Here is an 8,651-nt window from a genome sequence, read left to right on the forward strand (position 1 = left end):
GAACTGCATACATATATTGTTACATTGGGGTGTGCGCTTTTTCTTTCTTTTTCTTTTTTAGTTGGGACAAGGCTAAGCTTAGTTTACATTTTTTTTTCTTTTCTTTTCTTTTTGTGGTTGACCTGAAGTTGTAGTTCAATTACAACACATCCCAATGACTAAACACTCAGCTTAGTCTACAAGCCCATTACAACACATCCCAATGACAACAAGGTCCATGTTTTGTCAAACGGAAATGTCAACACTCAACTTTACCTTACCTAAATCCTATAACATAGGTGTTTGTGTAGAACATTATTTTAGCTATTATATCAATTTGTCCTGTAACATATATTACAGATCAGATTCATTCGAGTTGAGAGTGATTAGGAAAATGATGCTCTGCTCCTTATTCACTTCTTGTTCGTCAAATGAGCTCCAAAAAGCTGAGCCTGTGGTTGGTTGAATAATGGCAAGGTGAGCCTGAAGGAGGTTGGCAACCTCACTTTAGTTCAAATCATTCTTGTTGAAATTTTCTCATTTGACTTATCAGGAGAAGAAACTGATGGACAATATTCGCCAATATCAAGTTCCACTGCAGAAGTACATGGCCACGATGGACCTTGAGGTGCCTCTTTAGTCTACATCAATCCCCAGTTGTGAATTTGAAGTTGATTGGTGCATATGTGTTGTGTGCTTAGATGCTGCTTGGATATGAATTGATTTTGTTTTAATTAGCATCTGGAGGAGCATTTACTCTCATACTTATGCTAATTTTGATATTTCAGTTACCCTTCAATCTTCATTTCCCATATCATTGTAATCTCTCTTGTTCTGTTCTTTTCCCAATAGCTTTTTTCAAACATTTTTTATACCCCTTTTCAGTGTGTGTTACAAATCGCTTTTTTTAAATTTCTACTTGAAAGAAGGGATTCTTGCTTTAAGATACTAGAGAAAACAAAAGCATGTAATTGCATTTAATGTAGCCTTTGAAAGTAATAAAAATGGATGTGGGAGATGGGAAATTTCTGTCCTTGTTGTTTATTTTATTTTATTTATTTTAAATCTTTTGTTCTTTCTAATTGCTTTGGTTTACAGGAGAGGAATGAAAGGCTATTTTACAAGCTTCTTATTGATAATGTTGAGGAACTTCTTCCTGTTGTCTACACTCCAACTGTTGGCGAGGCTTGCCAGAAGTATGGGAGCATTTTTGAGTGCCCTCAGGGTCTTTATATTAGCTTGAAAGAGAAGTATGACTTTCTTTCAGCTGTACATGTTGCCTTTTTCACACCTCACGTTAGCAGAATCCTCATGCACTAGGTCATTTTTGTAAGTAATATGTTACTTTTGCAGAGGAAAGATTCTCGAGGTATTGAAAAACTGGCCTGAAAAGAACATTCAAGTTATTGTCGTGACTGATGGTGAGCGAATTTTGGGACTTGGGGATCTTGGCTGCCAGGTGAATGTTCATTTTCCATTTTGTTTTAATACATAGATAATTACCTTCCAAATGCATAATTAATTGTAAAAACCAAAAGGTAGAGTATTTACATGACAGTTTTTTCAGTGGTTCCTTGTTCGCATTAGTTATGGTACTAATCTAATACATATTTATCTTCTTCCTATGTATTAATTGGAATGTGTCTCTGTCTATTAATAGGCAGGCAATTAATTCAGATGGCCTGTTGTGGCAAACGCCTGTTAAAATGCATTTGTAGCTAATAACAAGCTTAATTTTTATCAGGGGACGGGGATACCTGTTAGAAAACTGCCTCTGTATACAGCACTTGGCGGAGTTACACCTTCTTCGGTAAGTGTCACCAGCTAATCATATACAGTTGTAGATGCTCATTTTAGTATATCTTATTTGAAACCTTTACTTCAGTACCGATGAAACTGTGTTAATATGTGTGTTTAATTTTCAGTACTGTGTCAAGAAGTAAATGCCATGCTTTAGTTGTCAGCTTGACCATATAATATTGATTGGTTTTAGCGCTATCCTCTCCTTTTTACCATTTTAGTAACGATCTGTGAGTGTGGGAAGTGGTTCTTCTTGCATCATTTGACTATTTGGGACAATAATCCTTTTTATACTGGGTATGGTCTTTGTATTGAAAAGCATTTGTTGAGAAGGTCATTCTTAGGACAGATAAGGTTGATAGTCGGCCTCAAGGATTTAGGGAAGAAGCTTTTCTTTATATAGCCTTCTGCAGCTTGAAGCCATAGTTCAATTTTAAACTGTTTGGTAAAGATCATGGGGAGGACTGAGTGGGTGTTGGTAATGGAAAAAGTTTTTTTCATATCTAATAATAAATTAGGTACATTTTCATTTTCTCTTATTAATACAATGATGTGGTGGAAAATCTTCGGAAAGACCATGGTACTCTTGTGGGAAATCTATCTGATTTTTGTTTTTGTTTGTTTGTTTTGATTTCTGATTGCAGGGAGTATCTTTTTCCCATGGCTGACATTGTAACTCCAAATTTAAAAGAAGCATCTGCTTTACTTGGTGGTGTTCAATTGGAAACAGTCGACGACATGCGTTCTGCTGCAAAATCTATCCATGGCATGGGTCCACGGTTAGTGCTTTGCATTTGAGTTTTTATTCTTTTTGAGTTAGGCTTATCAGAAGCTGCCAAACTTTTCCACAATCCCTCCAAAAGTAGGAAAAATTATATTTCGACACCTTGTTGTTTGGCACCAAGTCACTTTAGCGTTGAATTTACTGACATGACACTTGTCTAGTCTTTGTGAAGGTAACTGACACGTCACCTTTCTCATGGATTCAGTTGAGTCTATTAGTAGAAGTTTGGGCAATGATAAAGATATGAATGCCAATTGTGATTTGTGAGAGGGAGGTTTAAGTGTCATGCTAGGCACTGTGAGAGGCAGGTTTAACTTTGAGTTTGCATAGTCAATGTGTACATATGGGCTTGCTCTTTTATTTCTTAGAGCATATTTGTTTTACAAAGACTAGACAAGAAGAAGAATTGTAATTCGTAACAGCTTTGTTTTTGTTTTCAGAAATGTACTTGTCAAAGGAGGTGACCTCGCTTCTTCATTGGATGCTGTTGATATTTTCTTTGATGGTATGCTTAATGCATTCATTGGGGTTTTTGAGTTGTAACTGTGTGTATCTCTAGGCGGTGTCTTTTGCTAATTTGATTTCTTGATTTAATCTTCTAGGAGATAATTTATGTGAGCTGCGTTCACCACGCATAAGAACTCGGAATACTCATGGAACTGACTGCACTTTGGCTTCATGTATAGCAGCTGAGCTTGCAAAAGGTTCTTTAATGCTATCAGCTGTTAAGGTAATCTATTATATGTTTGTATTTCTAGAACTTCTAACAGTTATGTGTGCATTGCACCAAAAAAATAAATAAGGCTGCAATTTTTGTTTTTGAATGTAATAATGGTAGTTTTGAGTTCAGTTTCACTGTTGACATAGACCCAAGTTACATCCAAAGCTTAATTGATCACTTGATTAAGCTTATTGCCCTCACTCAGTCAAACCAGAAAGATAGAGTGGCATTTTCAGCAAATAACTGGCCTATAACTTAATATATGAAAAGACCTTTGGCAGGGTAAAAAAAATTGAATACAGATCCATATAGCGAGCTCCATATTCAGGATTGCTTTTGTTGCCATTTGCTTTGTGACATTTGTCACTATCTGACTGATGCACTATTTGACTGTTCATGTTTACGTGTTTTTTGAGTTAATGTTCTTGAATGTTGTTGCTTGTTCTTAAAATATTAAATATGTACCTTGGGGAAACCGTTTTTGCCTTTCATTTGAAACAACAAGGGGTCAAAATTCAAGGAAATGAAGCATGCAATTTACTTAATCGGTCATGTGACTAATTTTGGACATTTTACCTGGCAATACTTTACATTTACATTGTTACCAGATGCTTAAAAGGAAGATTACTATTGTTATTCACCCAAAAAAAAGATTACTATTGTTATTATGGTGGTTCATATTGTTATTTATTGAAATAAATGAAAAAACCAATTTGAACCTAGACAGAGTAATCTGATTATCACATTGTCTGAGCTTGAGGGATCATTTATCAATTCACTTTTTGAAGGTGGTTCATGTTGTAAAATCAGATTCCAGACTTGCAAATAATGATCTACCTTTTGATATCCAAAGGTTGAGATGTCGTGCTCTGTGTTATTCAAAGCGGACCTCAACCTGCTACACTTGAGGGCAGCATTTCACGAGCATATCGGTGATGTTATGGGTGCCTTGCGAGACTATCGAGTTGCTGTCTCTGTTGACCCAAACCATGAGATGCTGGAACTTCACAACTGTCAAGAGCCATGAACCCCCAAAACACAAAATAGAATAAATAAATAAAAAATGGGGTTTTTTTTTATTTAAAATTTTAAATATTGTGTCACCATTGTATATTTTGTGAGCATGTGCAATGTAATGTCCATGTTTATCTTCTTTATAATTTTTTGGTAATCAATATCATGGACTGTCCTCACCACTGTTTCCTTCATACTTTTCCAAATGGCATGGATTCATCAAGAATCAACACTTAAAACTACGGTAGAGTGAGTGTTAATTTATTTAGGAATGGATCAGCTACTGCATGGATTTAACTTATTAGATTTTTTTCTTGAAGGATGTTGTATTGGGTACTATTATAGATGTGAGGGAATAATAATCTCACAGAAATATGTTTGTACAAAGTTTTATTCATTATTGCTATTTTACAGGTATATTTTTAAAGTTAAATCTTACAAAATTAGTAGTTTAAAAAAAAAAGGAAAAAAATCTATTGCAGCGTTTTTCAAAATGTCACTATAGTTATATTTTTAAAATAATAAAAAAGCTATTACGACGTTTTTGAAGCATCGCTGAATGCCTGTGTGACGTCATGTTACCGTTGGCTGCGACATTTAGCGGCGTTTTTATAAACGCCGCCTATACTAATTTTACGACGTTTTAAAGCGTCATAAACTTATAGCGACGGCCGCGTCCTCGACGTTTGGTGGTAAGCGTCACTAAAGGAATTAGCGGCGTTTTTCATACATATAGCGGCGTTTAAAACGCCGCTAAAAGTCATTTTTCCAGCACTGAATTAAAAAATATTAGACAAAATATTCAATGTAAATAAATATATACATGAAAAAAATATATGAATAATTTTTTAATTCAAAACCACTTGGTCCACTATGAAAATGGTACTCCACATTTCATTTCTTTCTTTATTTTTTTCCCTCGAGAAATTCATCAAATTTTAATCAATAATTTTTCCTACAAAAAATAAGTAAAAGTTATTGAAAAATGTTAGGGATACCAAGAAATTTACTGACATTTGATAGAGATGTTGGTAATTTTCTTGGTGTCTCTAGCATTGCTCGAAGTTATTTTCCAAAATAAAAATCTTAGAAATCATCATGAATCAAAAACACAAATACAATAAAAAAAAATTAGAAAAAACCCAAAAACAAAAACAAAGTTGCATGTTACAAACAAACAATAAACGACCAATAACTCAATAACCCTCAATTAGTAACGATCAGATTACGTTGTCTTATTAGCGGCCAATTAAAAAATGTAAATGGGATTAGATGGAAGCTACTTATCTTCCATTAACCCAATCATGTAGTCTCGCTACAGTAATGTGAAATTGTTCAGTAATCAGTAATTGATAATATTGTCACTCATATCACCATTATACCTAATATTTAATTCAATTGAACAAAACATATTTATGAGCTATATATATCATATATAAGATGGGTTTTCAAAAAGTAAACGAATATGGTAGTTATTAGATTGTATAGGATGGTAGTTATATTTGAATAATGGGATTCACTCATGGTAATTGATTATTGAATTATGATGATATGTTATCATATCACTGTTAATTGAATTTTTTTCATTAAATAGAACTATAGGCATAGCCCCTTCTTTGCCTTTTGATCATGACATAGGCCCCTTCTTAAAAAAGGGACGAACAAATACAAACAAAGGATGCAAAATTCCAAAAGAGGGGTTTGCTAAAATCCAAAATGCTCACACCAATTCAAAGTTTGATCATTTAACAAATGGGCATTGATCAAAACCCCAAAACAACGAATACCCAGAACAGAACTAGACTCCCATTCCCAAAAAACCAACAAATATCAATCAAAACCCAATTGAAAACTAAACAATTCAAGAAATAGGCAACGATCAGAATCAGTAAATGTTCCCAATCTTCAATTTGCAAAAAAAATATTTAATTAAAAAAAAACAAAAAATGGACCTGCATATAGAACTGGTGCGGACATCCATCCAAACAATGTCGTTGTAGAGAGGGCATCCACTAGATTTGCTCCAAACTACGGTGGTCTCCCTCTGATTGGTGACACCAATTGCCTTGAGACCAATGTCCAAGTTTTGAACCCATCAGCACTGGCCTTGTCAATAGCCTACGCTATACAAACCCTCACGCTCTCTAGAATCTCCATCGAATCGTGCTCAACCCATCTACACAGACATCGAATCAATCAAAATTAGATTACTCTAAAAAATAGAGGAATTGCAGAGAGAGAGAGAGATTGGGATTACCTTGCTTCTGGGTAGAACTGAGTGAACTCGACCTGGTGAGATCCTTTTTTTTTTTTTTTATCAGAAAAAAAACCTTTATCGATGAAAAAACCAAACATGAAGCGAGGATACATCAAATAAAGGAAGGAGAGAGCAACATACATCATAACAAACTAACCCAATCTCAACTAGGTTGGCACCAAGAAGAAAGCCCAATCATCTGCAAGCTCAACCCTAGGAGTATGGTGAGGAACCAAACCCAACAAGAGGAAATACCAACAAGAGAAACAAAAAAAGACAACAGCCAGACAAAACGCAAAAAAGAGACATATCCCAAAACCAGATTGCAGCAGACACCATAGCCCAGAAACCACACAATCAGCAAAAATCAATTCAAACAGCAAACTTGAACCTCATCCCTGTCACACACAAAAGAACACAACCAAGGAAAAGAAACCCGAATACTATCAGCAACAACAACTAACATTGCTATCAGCCCAGAACCATCCAACATCCCTTTAGCAGCCCAGGTTCAACCACAACAGTAAGCAAAAACAGATCACCCGCAATAATCACAGCACAACTGGTATCGCAGCAGCAGCCACAAGACAGCAACATCCGTAGCCAGACACCCAACTCACCAGCAGCAACCTCTGCTTGTAGCCAACACACCAGCTGCAACCCCATTACACTGAATAGCAAATCTGCCATAAATTTGAAATAATGTCATGCACAGAATAATGCAGATCTTTCAAACTAGACTTTGCCCATAATGCCACTCTAACCTTCACCATCTCTTCCAAATTCGCAAAATGAGGTTGAGCATTATTAAACAAACAAGCATTTCTTAATTCCCAAACTGACCATAACACAGCCATAGGAATCAGCCCACCAACTCAGCAGAGATTGAACTGATTCAGGAATGTCCCAGCACAAACCCCACCAATCAACAATCCCAGACCACACTTTCCAAATACTACTACAATGCAGCAAAACATGATTCTGTGACTCCACCTCTGTCTTGAAAAAAACACAAAGAATACTTGCATTAGGCTTGAGCATCCCAACCCTATGCATAAAAGTAGCAGACTTCATCCTACCTCTCCAAGCTAACCATGACATGAATTGTACCATAGGAGGAGCAATATTCTTCCAGAGATTCATTACAAATATGAAATTACACCCTTTAAGCGAAGCCATCCAATCCCACATAGAAGCTACAGAGAAAGCACCAGATGGATTAGCCAGCCAAGTGCACTGATCCTTCGCATGACTCCTTAAACTGGGTACAACTTGAAGGTACTCATATAAGTTAGATAGGTCCTCCTCTTCCCAAACAAAAAGTTGTCTTCTAAACAAGAGGTTCCAATCATCACCCTCATTTTTCCTTTGCACAAAATCAAACATTGAACCATCTTTACAAATTGATAAAGAAAAAAGTCTAGGGAAGCAAGAGAAAGGCTCTGATTATTGCACCACACATCCACCCAAAATTTTGTCCTAATGCTATTCCCAACCACAATCTTAAAATTAGAGAAAAAGAACTCCCTCAAGCATGGATTACGTGTAGCTAAGAGCAAAATATCATACCACAAAACAAAAACCCCCCCTAACTCCACTGCCAATGGACTCCACTTGCCACCATATTGACCATACTTGCTACATAGCACTTTTTTCCATAAGGCCTTATCTTCCACACCAAATTTGCACCACCATTTGATCAACAAGCACTCATTGAACTCACTAAGCTTCCTCACACCAAGCCCACCTTGACACTTATTTTTACACACCTCCTCCCACTTAACAAGATGCACTTTTCTCTTCACCTCATCACCACCCCATAGAAAAGTAAACTGAATTCTATCTAACTAATTAGCAATGCCCACAAGCATTTTAAATAAAGACAGAAAATACAAGGGCAGACCAAATAATACAAACTTGATCAAGGTTGATCTAACTGCAAATGATAAACATCTCCTTTTCCATAATGCTAGTTTCTTCTTGAACTTGTCAACTGCTGGCTGCCACATTCTCTTACACTTGGGATTTGCACCTAGAGGCATACCTAGATAATTTAAAGGCAATTTCTGAGTTAAACAATTCAGTTTTTTGGCAAA

The sequence above is a fragment of the Camellia sinensis genome, chromosome 15 (genome assembly GCF_055761805.1).
Source record: "Camellia sinensis isolate YWXY chromosome 15, ASM5576180v1, whole genome shotgun sequence".
NCBI classification, from domain to species: Eukaryota; Viridiplantae; Streptophyta; class Magnoliopsida; order Ericales; family Theaceae; genus Camellia; species Camellia sinensis.